Raw genomic sequence first — 13,894 nt, forward strand, 5'->3', positions numbered from 1 at the left:
TAAGAGAAGCGTGTGGGCTCCTTTAGGCAGTGCCTGGTTTTACTTCATGCAGCATATTGGCCGCTCGAGCCCCGAAGCTCTTTTCAGCTGCCTGCAGCTTGCAGCCGGCGTGGGCAAGCCCCACACCGGGGCCGGGGCGGCTGCCAGCAGCAACCCTGCACCCCGCGTGGGCCGGGAGCGGGTCACCTCCGCCAGATCTCGGTGGGAAGCTCTGCGGTGCCGGAAACCCCGCGCTCTGCTCTCGGCAGCGATGCTGCCGGCCTTGGGGCACGAGTGCCACGGGCACCTCTCGGGGCCCCGAGCACCGAGCGCGAGCGAGCCCTCCTCCCCGGCCCTCGCGGGAGACAGCCCGCGTGGCATAAATCAAATTTGGAGGCACAGAGGTTCCATAAACAAGCTTATTTTCTGAAGCCAGGTCCCATTATGTTATCTGTCACTTTATTGGGGTTTCTGAGCCATTTATTTTTATGTATATACATCGGAGCTGGTGAGCCGGCGTTGGCCTGAGAGTATAAAGCTGACAAGACACGGCGGCAGCGTGTGAAAGCTGTCAGCAAAGCAGCCGCCTGTGAAATTAACACCCGGCGAGAGCGTCCCTGGTTATTTACGGGGCTCTCTGGGCCGCACCGCCGGAGCCGGGGATGCCGGCACCCCGGGGTGCTGCTGCCGGGCACCCGGCCCCTGCGGGACCGCGCCGACGGGCTGGTGGCGGCTCCCTGGCGGGGAGGGACACGACCGCGAGGCTGCTGGAGATTCGATTTTCTGCTCGAGGAATATGTTAAGCTGCTGAAATACATTTGTTGTCAGCCAGAATCCGTATAAACAGCCAAGTCTTCTCTGGGTGGAAGGGAATGAAAACAGTCGTGGAGCACTTTGCTTTTGGATGCTGATCTTTTTGGTAATGCTTTTTTCTTAATTTTTGGTTTGTTTCTTTGTTTTTAAACTAGTCAGTTTTGGTACAAGAAGTTGTTCTGAAATGGAAAATTGGAATTTCTGTGTCTGAAAGCAGCAAAAAATAGGGTTGTTAGAAGTTTTTGAAACTTTTTTCCTGTTCTTTTTTTCCTGTTGTCCTGGAACAACATTTTGCCAGATTCAGTAGTCTTTACAGCACCTAAATGAATAATTGTTTCTGACATGTTCCAGGAGAAAAGTATTTCAATCAGCATTTTTTCTTCCTCATTGAATCAAACGTTTGGGATGTCAGTTTTGTGGGTCATTGAAAACCCTGAAGAATCCTGTGGATTGCTCTGAGTGATAGTAAAAAACCCAGGCCCTAACAGTACCCCGATCAGGTCTTGCCGCAGTCCTCTGGCTTGGCGCGGTGGGCGTTGCTGCCACGGGCTGCGGGAGAGGAGCGTGTGATGCCCCTGCGTTGCTTTGCGGGTGCAGCTGGAGAGTGTGACTGGCCGTGTTGGGCTCCTGCAAGCCCAGGGCTTCTCCTAGACACCCCGCTGGCGTCTGAGCTCCCGTTCTGCTGAGACCCCAAAGCTTGACTCAGACCTGGTCTGAGCTCGTGCAGCCGCAGACAACTGCCCTTGCCATTTGGTTAGACTTGGGAAGAGCATGGGAGGAGGGAGGGAGAGATAAAACACTGGGACACATCTGTAGGTGGGGAGAGGGGGTTGTCCAGGTTCTGTTTGACAGGAATAAATACCTAAAAGTATAATCTAGGCTCCCACCCTGCCCTCCTGCTTCATAATGGCAGCAATGTGTCATCTTCTCAGAGCCACTCAAGCAAACGCATCTGGAGCAGTGGCAGCATCTCATGGTGCCTGTCAGAGAGCTGAAGACCATGGCTTAGACGGTGGCATTTCTCCTCCTCAGAGCAGCAAGCCCTGACCCATCAGTGGGAAGTTTCCCAGTACTGCTCTGCTGCCAGCTTTGAAAGTGAGTGGTATTATTTGAATCCTCTGCTTGCTCTCTGATTTTTGTGATGAACAGATTTCCCTCCCTGGTTTCACTTGCAGTCTCTCTCCTCAGCACGTTGCACGTAAAGGCGAAGCCCTGTGTCCCCAGCCTGTTGCAAAAAGGCCCTTTTGTCCTGTCTCCTCTCCCGTGGGTGAAAACAGGCAGCTCTGCCTGATTGATCTGCTGCCTTCCAGCCTGGATCATTCCTCTGCAGGTCTGTCTCTCACCTGCCTGGGCGCTGCTAAATCTTCCCTAGAAGGAATAGCTATTTGTCAAGTAAAATAGGAAGACTCAAGTCTCACGTTCCCCAAGGCCATTTAGCAGGGCTCTGGCTGCTCACGGACACTTGCTTTTCTGTCACTGGAGTAGTACGAGGGAGAATTAAGCTCATGAAGCTTTCCTGGAAAGCAAGCTGCCTTCATCATGCCTCAGAGCCCTTGCGGGGGACATTGAACGCTCTCTGTCTCCCCCAGCCTGGGAAGGGGTAACACGCCCCAGGTTTAACCACCGTGGAGCAATGCCTGTGGTCCCCGCACCGTCGCCTCGTTGCTTTGTGTTTCTCTGCACCAAGCCACTTATTGACGAGGAGCGTAATTGTGCTGCATCACGTCTAATTGGTTTGCTCCGTCGCTCTCCCTTTGCTTTCCCTGCCTGCCTGCCGCCCCCCGCCCCTGCTGCAATGCGCCGAGCGGTGAGCGTGATCAGGGCACCAGGCCGCCGTCCCGATTCTTGGAGGAAAAAAAGGCACCCAACTTCCTCCTTTCTTCTCCTAAATCCAAATGACAAGAAACAGAGGAAAACAATTTTGCAAACCCTTGGCAGAGGGCCAGCTCTGATAAAGAGCCGTAATTAATCTCCCCAGCTTTATTAGAATATCATTACAATTAACTCAGCAATCTTCTGTTGATCAAAGCCATTGTTCCCCACAGAGCAGAGGAAGCCAGTGCGTGCATGTGAGCCTGGACTGAGCAGGCTTTAAAGCATCTAGAGCTGGATCATTCATGCAAACCAAGCAGCAGCCCCTCCATGGCTCCTGTGTGGCAGGCCAGGAGAGCTGTGCTGCCCAAAGGATGTGCCCAGCAGACCTGTGTCCTCGTCCTGGCTGCAGAGCCTCTGGGAGCTTTGGTTCTCTCAGCTCCTCTTTTCTTGCTGGATTGCATGGCCCAGAGCTCTTGGAGGCACCTACGTACATCTCATTCCTTATGTAGATGCCTTTGGGTCCAGACTCTTAAGCAACGGGTTTATTCCTTTGTATGTGCTCATACAGCTCTTTGCATGCCTGCTTCTTAGTCTCAGCTGGAGAGATGGTGACTGCTGCAATAATACAGCTAACAACAGCATAGCGGGTAAAGAAACCAGGGGAAACATTTGTGGAAACCACATTTTAGAGAAAGGAGAGTTGTCAAAATGAAGCTACGTAAGTTCTACAGCTAAATAGCCCAAGATGTGTGCTATTAAAAAGCAGAGAAAATGAGCACAGTCAAACTACCCCTTCCCTCCTTTTCAAACTGTTCTCTTAATATCAGGTATTTATCTGTAATTTAAGCCCATGATTAGTTTTATCAAAAAGATGGTATGGAGATAGAGATCTTAAAATGATTAGGTGTGTTGTGTTTGAAAGACAAGAGCAGCTACAGTTGCACAGCAAGATAAAGACATATCTGTTTGCTTCTTTGAGCCTCCATCTGTGAGGGCCTCGTGCCAAAAGGAGCCTCCAGGTTTTACACAGATGTAAACCTACCCCAGTCTTTCGGGGGAGATCTTGCTCTCCTTTGAAGCTGCCAGCACTGGATCCTGTTAGAAACATGTCACTAGGCAAGATCGTTTGCCTGAACTGATTTCATGAGGCCCTTCTTCTTCTCACGTGCGCTTGGGGAGGTATAACCCCAGGCACCAGTACCAGCTGGGGGCTGGCCAGCTGGAAAGCAGCTCTGCAGAGGACCTGGGGGTCCTGGTGGACACCAAGCTGAAAATGAGCCAGCAATGTGCTCTCATGGCAAAGAGTGATGGTGTCCTGGGCTGCATCAGGAAGAGCGTTGTCGGCAGGTCGAGGGAGGTGACCATTCCTTTCTGCTCAGCCCTGGTGAGGCCACATGTGGAGTGCTGTATCCAGTGCTGGACTCCCCACTACAAGAGAGACATGGACCTACTGGAGCGAGTCCAGTGAAGGGCTTCTAAGATGACTGAGGGACTGGAGCCTCTCTCATACGAGGAGGCACTGAGAGAGCTGAGACCAGTTAGCCTGGAGAAGAGAAGGCTCGGGGGAGTCCTAGCAACGTGTATAAATATCTGAAGGGAGGGTATAAAGAAGATGGAGCCAGACTCTTATCAGTGGTGCTCAGTGACAGGACAAGAGACAATGGACGCAAACTGAAACACAGGAAGCTTCATCTGAATCACTGTGAGGGTGGTTGAACAGGTTGCCCAGAGAGGTTGTCATGTCTCCATCCTTGGAGATATTCAGAAGCCATCTGGACAGGGTGCTGGGCAACCTCTTCTAGGTGACCATGCTTGAACAGGGGTTGGACCAGATGATCTGTAGAGGTGCCTTTCAACCTCAGCAAGTCTGTGATTCCTCCTCATCATTTCATTTTGCTCTTTGGAAAATACTCTCAACTTTGGATATCACTGGGTCCTGACAACACAGGCTTACTGACACCTCAGGATGCAGGGACTTGGAGGTATCTTGGTCATGGAGACACTTTGCTGCTTCGCTTCAAGAGCACCCCCCCAAAGGGGCTTGATATGGAAGAGGTTAAAGAGGCTGCATCCTGTTTCCCATCTATTCCTGCCTCTTTCTGCATGGTAAAAAGTTTTCTGCCAGGCTGGAGCAATACGCAGGTACTCTTCTGCCCTCTGGTATTTGATGTAAAACCAAGGAGGGACTTAGAGCAAATAACCTGCACCTGCCTTTGTTTGCAGCCTTGAATTTCAGGATTCTATGTAAGAGCAGGATGACGCTCAGATTTTATCCCTAGAATGGCTGTGTGCCGCAAAGGACTTGTATTCCACCAGCAGACAGAGTAAATGTGAAAATGTGCCATTCAATTCCATAAAGAAAGAGAGGTGCAGGACTTTAAAAGCCTTGGATCTCTCCTCCCAAGTGGTGGCTTCAGAGCAGGCTGCAATGGGCAGGCAAGCTGTAATGGGAAAGGCAGTGCTAAGCAAGGGAGAGCACACCTGGGAGGCCGCGCTGCAGGGAGCTCCATCCCATCCCCATGCACAGCTCAGCTGCTGATGCTGCAAGCTCGGCTTGGCCAGCTGACACTGACTTTTTTTTTCTTTTGGAAAGTGGTGAGAACATTGGAATAGTCATTTCTTGAAAGCAAAATGCATCAAGACACAGTTGCCTGAGGAAGTCACTGCAGGTAGAAACCAGAAGTGATGGTTGGACCTGGTTCAGTTCTCTTTTGGACTGTTGCATAATCAAACATAAATCCCTGCAAGTGAGGGGAGCTGCCACTGCTCATGCTGGTGGACATGAGGCCTGGCTCAGCACGTGTGTTGCCATCTGCAAGGCCGTGTAAGTCTACGTGAGAAGTGTTTGTTAAATGGAGGCATTTGAAGCCCTCACTCTACCTTTTGTCCTCAATTCTCATCTGTTTGAATTGTCATCACTCATGAGCCCTGGAAAAAAGAAAAGAGAAAGAAAGGGAAGGTCCAATTTTGGGTCTAATCAACCTTGGTAATGTCCCTTTAAACAGCCACCTAGGAAAAACGAGCAGCTGCTTCAATCCATTAGCTCGGTGCAGATACACCGGTACCGCACAGCTAGGCTGCCGTGCTGGCCACGCTTCCTGTACCTGGTCTCTGCAAATCGTTAACCCCCGAGAGGCAGAAGAGGAAGGCAGGGCTGCGTCTACAGCGTGGGTTTCCTGTGCTCGGCGAAGGGCGTACTAGAGACGTCTCCCAGCTACGCTGAAGATGTGCACTGCTGAGGAGCGTGCGGTGCCTGAGCTCCCCGTGCAGAGCGCTGGCAGCAGCAGGTGTCAGCGTGGCCAAGGCAGGCAGCAGGCTGGGAGGTAGGTGGCAAAAAATGCAGAGCGCAGGTTGCCCCAGGCGGAGCCTCCTCCACCCACCAGAGCCACAGGTGCAGACCTGCGGTGGCAGGAAGCTGCCTCTGGCGTTTGCGATGGATGGGGCCCCCCGCGGCCAGCCACGTGCCTCGAGCATGTCCTGGCAGGGGGAGGACCTCTTTGCCATGAGAGCAGCTTCACACCCATCTCTCCTACCTCCCCCACACTTGAGCATCCTCGTTGCCTTTGGGTGCTGATTTTGGTGCTGGTGTGGGGCGGGAGAGCTGTGTGTGCCTCCCGTTGAAATTGTTATCCTGTGCAGCAAAGGATACGTGATTGACTGGTCCTGAGCCAGGAGGAAGAGTGAGCCTGGAGCTCTAATCTAGTGGCTGGGGCTGATAAGGCAGGATCCCTGGGGTTATCGCCCCAGGACTGGTTATGTATTTTATGCGATGGTTTCTAACGTAATGTGTGGGAACAGCTTTCTGTGACGGGTCTGATCTCCTCTGCTTGTGTTAGACGTGCTTGGGGAGTGTGTCCCAAACGGAGACCTTCATGGAGCACAGGTGGAACAGTGCAGGGATAAAAGTGATCAAACGCAATTCACTGGCAGCTGGTGTAAACCAAGCACAGTGAATAATTTGAGGGTGGCACGCACCGCTACAACGGCTGCTGCAGGCCAAGGGTATGAGTAGATTAAAAAATGCAATCAAACGACTTCATGGAAGAAAGGTTCGTTAAGGACTAATAAGAAAATGGTGCAGAGATATTCCATGGCTCAGGAGCTCTCCACCCTTGGCTTGCCTGAGGCTGGGAGGGATTATGCAGAAGGAGCATTATTGTGCACTCACCCCGTGCTCCTCTCTGCCCTAGCACCTGCTGTGGCCGTGACTGGGGACAGGCTCCTGGGGGACGTGACGCCGGCTCTCTACAGCCGTTCTCAGGGTGCAGACCTTCCCCACTCCCCAAGCCCTCTTACAGTGGAAGGATGAAGTTTCTCATCCTCCCCAGGCCTGCATCCCGGGGTATGGCATGGGAACCTCCTGTGGGTTGTGGACACCTGGACCTTCACCTCTCCGGACCACTGAGGAGGAACGGTAACTGGATTAGGATTGGATCCACTTTCCCCAGCGCCTGCTGTAGCACAGATTGGCTGTGGCACAGCCTCCAGTGCAGAAGCAGATACGTCCCCCTGACAGCCTGCATCAGGGACCTTAGCTGCTGAAATGGTTTGCTCAGGTTTGAAGGTAGACCGCCAGTCAGGACACGTTTCCCTGCTGCCTTTCCCTGCACCTTCTATGGCTGTGGATCCGGGCAGATGATCTGAGCCACTAGAAAGCCCTAAGAAGGGAAAGACAAACCAACCTGTAATGCCATAGAACCTCTGATGGCAGGGAGCTGTGGTTTCATATATGGTGCTGTAGTGTCCATGAGGTCCTTTGCTGGTCTTTCCCTAAGACAAGAACTTGTCCTTTCCTATGGCGAGGGGAAGCCTCCAGACTTTGGGCCTGTCAGCCTGGCACCTTCCTGGTGCATTCAGACTCTTCCCCGTGCCCTCCTGTAGCAAATGTTTGCTGAGTGCAGTGAGGAAGACAAAAGCTGTGTCCGTCCACGGGCTCCAGGGAGGCTCCGTGTCCTCAGAAGCAGGTCACAGGCAGCTGTGAAGGAAGGGAGAGTGTTGGCAGCAAAGGGATGAATTATTCCGGTTTCCTGGAAGGGGAGAGCAGGTCCCACCTCAGCAGCAGCATGGGGGAAAGTGCTGAAGGGGTGGGCTGAGGACAGTAGGCCCCGAGGGGATGCTAGGTCTGGGCTTTGAACCCGTGGAGGAGCTGCTGCTGAGTCCGGTGCTGTGTGCCGTTCTCACATGTGAGCCCTGGCCAGGGTCAGAGGAAGCAGGAGTTGGGCCGGAGGGTCTCTTCTGAAGGCCCTCGCCACCCTGTGTCCTGGTCTCAAGTACTGCTTGACCACGAGCAGTTGGGGATGTTAGTCATGCTTCTGGCTCTGCTGTCTCCGATCTCTGAGTGAGATGCAGGGACTGAGTGTCAGGTTGTTATTAAATATCATTAACAAGTGACAAAACTGCGTGGAGCACTTCAGATGCAGACAATGGCTGGAGGAGGCATCGCTTGCAGCACCGGGGAGAGATGAGCAAGTGATGAAGGTCAGAGACATGTTGTTGAGTGCTTCCTCTTTCTCCCTTTCTCCTGGCCTTCTCACCTCGAGGAGGTAGGAGGGGATGGATGTTCCTTCTGGGGAGGATGCAGGTTTCTGAGCAACCCCTGGGTGGCTCAGGGAGTCTTTAACACAGCAGAGCAGGGGGTCCCCACATTGACGTTGTGTGCAAAGGGGACCTGTGCAGCCCCCCGACCTCCCCCCTCTGGTGTCAGTCTACTTTTGAGGGGCTCCTGTGTGGGGCAGGACAGAATGCCCATCCTATCGTGGTGGAAAGGCTCTCTGAGCAACCTCTCTACCCTGTGGAAGCCTCTGGAAAAGAAACCTTGTAATCAAAATACTTCTCTTGCTAAATAGTTTTCATGCTTGGTGCTAGCTTTCCCCTGCTACTCCACACGAGAAAGCTGGAGCTGAAGGAGGGCTGAGAAGGCAGCGTTCAAACCATCAGCCCCAGCACGTCTGGGAAAGCCGCCCGCTTGCTTAGGTGCCCTGGATAGAAGCAGAGCTCTGTGGAAAATGTGGCTTCAGTGATGGAGACATGAGCCATAGGAAACAGCAGTCGTATAAGGGGAAGGTGGAGGTAGGTAAACCTGTGGTGAACATGCCCAGGAGTGGGAGCGGAGGGCTGGAGAGTCGTGTAATTATCTGCTCGAAGCAACAGCAGGTCATCAGCGGCGCACAGAGATGCTTCCTTGTGTTTGTTTAAGGCGAGATGCCCTAGTTTCATGCTTTCAGTGGAGTCCCTAATTATTCCTCAGTCTTTGTAGTGAGCTAATTAGTTTAGCAGCACTCAAGCCTGGGGAACACTGATAGGCTTGGGAAGCACAGGCTGGAGAGACGAGGAGGAGGAGGGAAGTGGAAGATGGCGGACTGATGAATGGGAGCAGGGCAGGGGTTGGAGAGCTGATGGATGATGGCCGGGGAAGGATGGTGGAGGAGGGAAGAGCTGTGATCTGGTGTCAGGCAAGGCGCTGGGGTGTAATGATACGGGGAGCAGTGATGAAGCGGCAGGCAGTAATTGTGGGGGGGACACCGAGGTAGACCGAGGTGGGAAGTGAGCGAGAAGGCTCGTCCCTGGGAAAGCAGCCGCGGAGCACGGCACAGGCCTGGCCGCTCGCCGGGCCAGGAGGGATCCCGCTTTCTGCCCAGGGACCGCGTGGCGCGGAGCTGTGGCCGTGCACGGCAGCCGTGCGGAGGGCAGGGCACCAAGCGCCGGCAGCACGGGGAGAGCGTGGCACGGGCGCTGCCATGCCGGCCAGGCCTGCTGCAGCTGAGGAGGCGCTTGCTGGGGCAGCTCCTTGTCCTGGGGCACCGCTGACTTCTGGCCTGCAGGACATGCAGTGTTTTCTGACTGTCCCACCTCTTTTCTAGCTTAGTAGTGACACCAGGGCCCTGCAGAGCGGCTGATCCCTGAGCCTGGTCCCCGGCGCTTGCCTTCCCGTCCCGTCGGCACTGATTCTTGTAGCGAGGGCCGCTGCAGGTAAGTACCCTCACCGTAACTGACGTGTCCTCACGTAGTCCACCGTGCTCCTGCCTACACGGTCTGCTACAACCGACCTCCGCGTGCGTGTCTGGGTGCCCCGCTGCTTTCAGGTATTCTCTAGGCTGCTCAGGGTTGTGGCCTGAAGCCCGTGCTTCCTCGGCCCGGCCCACGAGCCCGGGAGCCCGACGCTCTCACTTCTATCCTCGCTGTCGTTGTGGAGTTCCCAGTGGCCACGGAGCACCGTATATGTCAACTCTGAAGTGCCCAGATGGCCATGGATTTATGATGGTATTATCCTACCAGTGCCACAAATGGTGTCATCCGTCTTCTAAACTTTGCGCTTTATTTCAGGGAGAGAATTCAGTATATCCAGGCAATACGCTGTACTTTTAGCATATGATAAAGCCTTGCTAGGAAGTGTAGTTTTATCAATTTTGCTATTAAAGTGCTGCTGGAATAAATCTCCTCATTTGAATCAAGTGTGACTGGTACAGGATGAAATCTTGGAGGTGCCGGAGCTACCCCCTGCCTGGTCCTGGGGACCTGAGAGGGAGCCGCTGGTGGCGACCCACGACTCCATCCCTGCTCGCTCTGGCGGGATCCCCCTCGTGTCCGAAGCCACCGCAGCCCCCAGGAAACTCGGCTTGGGAACCTCGGGAGGGGAACGAGCTTTGGCCTGTTGTGGTGGCAGGGGGTACCGTGTTTTAGTCAAGTTTGGCATTGCTTCCCTGGTCCTTTGCTCAGGTAAGCGCATTGTTTTAAAGGGAACTGAGGAAAAACCTCTTTCACCGGGTGGTATTTCTTTAGTGCCACCAGTAATGGAGGTGGACTGGGAGATGAACCATTGCCCGTTACATTAGGGCCTGACTGCACAGCTCGTGCTTTCCAGGTAAACCTTGATTGCTTGGAATCCTGAGGATTATGGAAAATAAGAAAAATGCCTAGTAAAATTTGTGGGTTTTAATCACAACATGATAGAATCGCAGTAAATCTGTCGTAGTCATGCAGGTACGGACCCAGAAAAGGAGAGGAAAGCAAGAGGCCCGCTTTTCCCAGGAGCAGTAGAGGCTGGGAGGCCGGAGGTGCCGCGTGTGCCCGAGGCAGGGCTGCGGGAACAACGCCGGGGCTGCTCCCGCGGCATCGCCTCCGGGCTCTGCCTGCCGCTCCGGTGCCGAGGGCTGCCGGGGCTCATCCTGCCGGGGCTCATCCTGCCCGGGCTCCCGGGCGAAGTCCTGGCCCAAACGCAGCTCCCATCTCCTCCCCTCCAGCTGGGCAGCGACCGGTTCCGCAGGGCTCGTTTTGGCCCCGGGTTTACGCAGGCGCATGTTTGTGCAGGACGCAGGGGGACGGGGAAGGAGAGGAAGCGCGGAGCGAGCAGCACAGGGAAGAGAGATCTCCCCCCTCCTTTCCGTGCCGTTTTGCTGCTCGCTGTGGCGGGAGCAGGATGGGACCCTGTCGGAGAGGAGGGAGGCAGAGCTGAGGGAAGGATGTGCACGGAGCGGGGGGGGAGCGCGGAGCCCCTGGCAGGGAGAGATGGCAGGAGAGGCAGAGCAGCACAGGCAGCAGAAAGTTAAATTAAAAAAAAAAAAAAAGCGATAAGGGAGAAAAAAGGGTGAGAGTAAAAAATTGACTCTGAAGCTGAGATAAGAGAGGGAGGGTAGTTAGCGAGAGAAGGAGTAAAATTAAGTGCGATAAGACCGGATAGAAATGGGAAAAGGCAGCAAACCAGCCGGGCCGCGGTGGAGGCGGGTGTCGGGGCTGCCGAGGGGCTGCCCCAGGCCAGGCGCGGGCACCGGGCGATGGGGGGAGCCGAGGGCCGGTGTGACCCCCCGCCTTCGCTCCCCTTCTGCCCCGCGTAGGCAAAGGCACTGGTTTTAAACCTGCCCCAGTGTGGAGATCCCCGTGGGCTGCCCGTCTTGGGAGCCGAGGAAGCAGGGCACGATTTATAAGCAGCCTCCCCCCGGGACCCCCAAACACACCTTTCCCTGGCTCTTTGGTCTGTGGTACCCCGTTAGCCTGTTCATACAGCGCTTTGCATTTATCCTTGTTCTGATAGACCAGCTAAAAAAACAGTCTGGCTCTGCCCCACGTTTCCTTGATGAGCAATGCTGGAATCCAGCCCCCTGCTCACTCACCCCTGATTAAACGGCAATAAAAACACACTGTAAATTTCAGCAAAGGAGAGAAAGAGTTTATTCTTTTTTTCCCCATCTTTACAGCCATGAAAATTGCTGAGCTGAGATGCTGGCCACTCTGCGAGGCTTTTCTTCTGCTCCATCCATCTGCTTTAATCACATGGTGGCTGGAAAAAAAAAAAAAAAAAAAAAAACCTATCCAGTTCACAAAGCATCGAAGATTAAAAAAATCGGCGTGGATAATAAACTGTGCAGCAGCAGCAGTGCTAACGAGTAGGGGCGAAGTCGCTAACGAGGGCTCCGAGGTGGGGCCGCCGTGCGGGGCGGGCGGCCGGGCTGCGCGGGGCGGGCGCTGGGGCTTACGGGGGCGGCGCGGGCGCTGGGTGCTCCCCGAAACGGTCTGGTTTCGTGCACCGGTGCCCGGCGGGCGGTCGGGGCAGGGGCCGGTGGGCGCAGCCCCTGCCTGTGCTGGCAGCTGGCGCTGGGGAAGGGCAGCGCGGCGGAGACGGGGCCGAGGGCCGCGAGAGATGCTGCGCCAGCACAGCCTGAGCCGGTTCGCGGGCGAGAGATAATTCTCTTTCTCTCTCCTTTTTTGAAGCTTCTTTTTAACGGTGAAGGACTCCTGCCTCCCTTTGATTGCTGGGCCACGGCTGCATGCAGCAAATACCTTGTTGGACTTGGTTATTATTATTTTTTTTAATCTGTGTGTTGAATTAGCTCTTTTAATTACGGCATTAAAAAGGATAACGGGAGTCAATTAAAAAGCTCTCTCAGATCACTGGTGTTAATAGCTGTCCGGGAACATGGAGAACCCCCCCCTTCCACCTTTCTGCCGTCTCATGAGCGGCTGTTTGAATTATTGTCAGTCCTGGCAACGAAGCTTAAGCAGAGATTTCTATACCTAATGCGCAAGGCGCTGGCATTCCTCTCAGTCGGGCTCAGGCCGTTTCCCAGCCCGGCCTGGGTCCCCCCCTCACCCGCGGCAGAGCTGCTGCAAGCGGGGCACCGGGTGCCAGGCTCGCGGGCGTCAGGGCCACTGGCCTTTCCCGGGAGCTGGGGCCTCGTTTTGTGCATTATTATTAGTGGTTTAATATCAAGCCTTTAACCAACTGAAAAAGTTGGTTAAAGATGGTGTGAGGAGAAATCAGGAAAGAAGCATTTTACTTTAGCTCTTTTAAAAAGAAAAACAAAAGCAAAAGGCTTTAAGAAAATGCTTTGGTTTCAAAGGTATACTAACAAGGCAGATGGTTAGAAATGAGAAGCTAACAAATCAAAGCCCATGAAACCCACTGTGGAGAAAGAAACGCAAAATATGTTGCTTCAAGATGAATGCAACGCTGAAACCAGCAAAAAATACTGCCCTCCCAGCAAATGCAGATGTTTCAGCTTGATTTTCTAGATTGGCACGTTGCTGGAAGAAAAGGAAATCCGTTCCTCCCTGTCTGCGCGCCAGGTTCCTGTCTCTTATTTTTGTAGCGACTTTGATCCCCGAGGACTCCTTAAGCGCACCGCAAACGAAGCACGCGAATCTCCGCTCTGGTGAGTGGGACGTGGGGCAGTGGCCCGCGCGTGTCCCCCGGGCGCAGGGTAGGGCTCGGCCGCGCTTTACAGCCACGCGCTGAGCGACCGGAGCTGGCACCAGCCCGGCGGCCGCTGGGCTCGGTCCGGGTCCGATGCCGTTGCCTGGAGCTGCTTCTCGGAGCGCCTCCCTCAGCAGCCCCTGGGCCGGCACCCGGCAGCGGGCTGGTCCCCATGTGACAGGGTCAGAGGTTTGGGGGTTTTGGTAACTCCTGATCTGTTTGGGGGCATGATCTCGCCTCTGTGGGGCCGGGTCACCCAAGACTGGGCTGGAGTCCCTGGTGCCCAGGGTGCCAGGCAGAAGATGCTGCCCGTGGGAGGAGGCTCCCAGGCCAGCACCGGCCCTCGGGCTGCCTTGGCAGGACAAACCCTTCTGGAGGTGCCCAGCGAGCCAGAAAGCTGCCCGTGGCCTGGCCCTAGCCACGCGCTGGCCCCTGCCCCGGCGGCCGTGGGGTCCCGTCCCCTCGGATGTGGGAGCCGCGTGGCGGTGTGCCTCTGCTGCCGCCAGGCCTGCACCAAGGGAACCGCTGACGTTCCCGTCAGGAGAACTGCTTTTTAATTAAATTCTTGTGGAGGCTGGGATATTGGCAAAGCCCAGCTGG

The 13,894-nt window shown here is 54.7% G+C and overlaps 1 long non-coding RNA gene across 1 annotated transcript in view; it reads left to right on the forward strand.

Moving 5' to 3' along the window:
* Nucleotides 1-13,894, forward strand: part of LOC112988767 (uncharacterized) — a 132,959-nt gene that overhangs the window by 113,937 nt on the left and 5,128 nt on the right. Inside the window, exons 4-7 of the long non-coding RNA XR_003260615.2 lie at nucleotides 1,725-8,676; nucleotides 9,468-9,576; nucleotides 11,799-11,987; nucleotides 12,313-13,253. This is a non-coding gene — a long non-coding RNA (uncharacterized LOC112988767). The remainder of the gene's footprint in view (nucleotides 1-1,724; nucleotides 8,677-9,467; nucleotides 9,577-11,798; nucleotides 11,988-12,312; nucleotides 13,254-13,894) is intronic.

Source organism: Dromaius novaehollandiae, chromosome 10, assembly GCF_036370855.1.
Source record: "Dromaius novaehollandiae isolate bDroNov1 chromosome 10, bDroNov1.hap1, whole genome shotgun sequence".
Classification (NCBI taxonomy): Eukaryota; Metazoa; Chordata; class Aves; order Casuariiformes; family Dromaiidae; genus Dromaius; species Dromaius novaehollandiae.